The 1070-nt window shown below is 35.6% G+C and overlaps 1 protein-coding gene across 1 annotated transcript in view; it reads left to right on the plus strand.

Annotated features, from left to right (window-relative positions):
* Positions 1-753: 753 nt before the first annotated feature.
* The window catches only part of LOC108624924 (zwei Ig domain protein zig-8), a 69482-nt gene continuing 69165 nt past the window's right edge, over positions 754-1070 (plus strand). Inside the window, exon 1 of the mRNA XM_018024540.2 lies at positions 754-893. The gene's annotated coding sequence lies outside the window, so the exon portion shown is untranslated. The remainder of the gene's footprint in view (positions 894-1070) is intronic.

Here is a 1070-nt window from a genome sequence, read left to right on the forward strand (position 1 = left end):
ATTCAATGCGATTAAATTGCCAGGTGTGACATGCATCTTGCGTCGGCGATAAAAGGATTTGAATTCATTTTTGTTGTCCTCAAAGCATTTAGAATTCATGCACATGTCGACATGATTTATTCGCTCCTATTTAACTATGGTAATTTAGTCCACATTTGGCTGAAATAACGTAACAGCTGACGACAAAATAATTAATCATATTGTAATTTCTAATATCTCTATCATTATCGATCAATACGATTTCATTACATCAATAATTATAGCATCGTAATCTGTCAGTTCTAGTAAAACGAAAAAGGAAATGTGACGAACTACAGATTTATTATAAATTTTTATAATTCTAGTTTTTATGTGTATATTAAATTCAGTATACAACTGAAAATTGTTGAGGATATTGTCTTTGCCTATGATTTAGTATTTCTTCCAAGAAATGGATGTTAACACTTATTTCTGTCGTCCATTCATGTATAACCGATCCATTTTTTCATGGAGATAATAACTATTGTACTGCTCTTGCGAATCGTTTATGAAATTTACTCGAAGTCATAAAAGTTGTCATAAACGAATCAAGGATGTAGCTTCTCTTGTTTATAGTTAGTATCCGTAAGCGCGATATCTATTTGCAATTCGAAAAGTCCGAGCTTGCGTAGAAAAACGGGATTTGTAGGATCACCGAGTGCAGCGTTGCTATCGCGTCGACGGCATCCGTCGGAGCACGTGGCGGTGGCAGAGGTCGCTTCTAAGGCTTGTGAGCTTTCAAACAGAAAGCAGTCAGTCGCCAGCCGACCGTGCAGCACGGGCTAGTGAGTTATGTTGTTATGTTTTACGGAGGAACTACTCGCCTTCGCAAACCTGTAAACGCGCTTGAAAATGTGAATGGTGGATGGCTCTCGGTAAGTTGTATAAAAACTAAGCTAATCTAAATTGAATCTGTATGATTCTTAAAACATAATTAAAGAGTGGATAAAAGAATCAGGTTTTTTGGAAAGTATTTTTTTTATGAAATATCCAGTTAGATGAGCTTTGTATTTGGAAAGTAAATTAATTATCCCAATTTCTATTCACGTCAC

This window comes from Ceratina calcarata, unplaced genomic scaffold (assembly GCF_001652005.2).
Source record: "Ceratina calcarata isolate Rehan_Ccalc_2016 unplaced genomic scaffold, ASM165200v1 scaffold335.2, whole genome shotgun sequence".
NCBI classification, from domain to species: domain Eukaryota; kingdom Metazoa; phylum Arthropoda; class Insecta; order Hymenoptera; family Apidae; genus Ceratina; species Ceratina calcarata.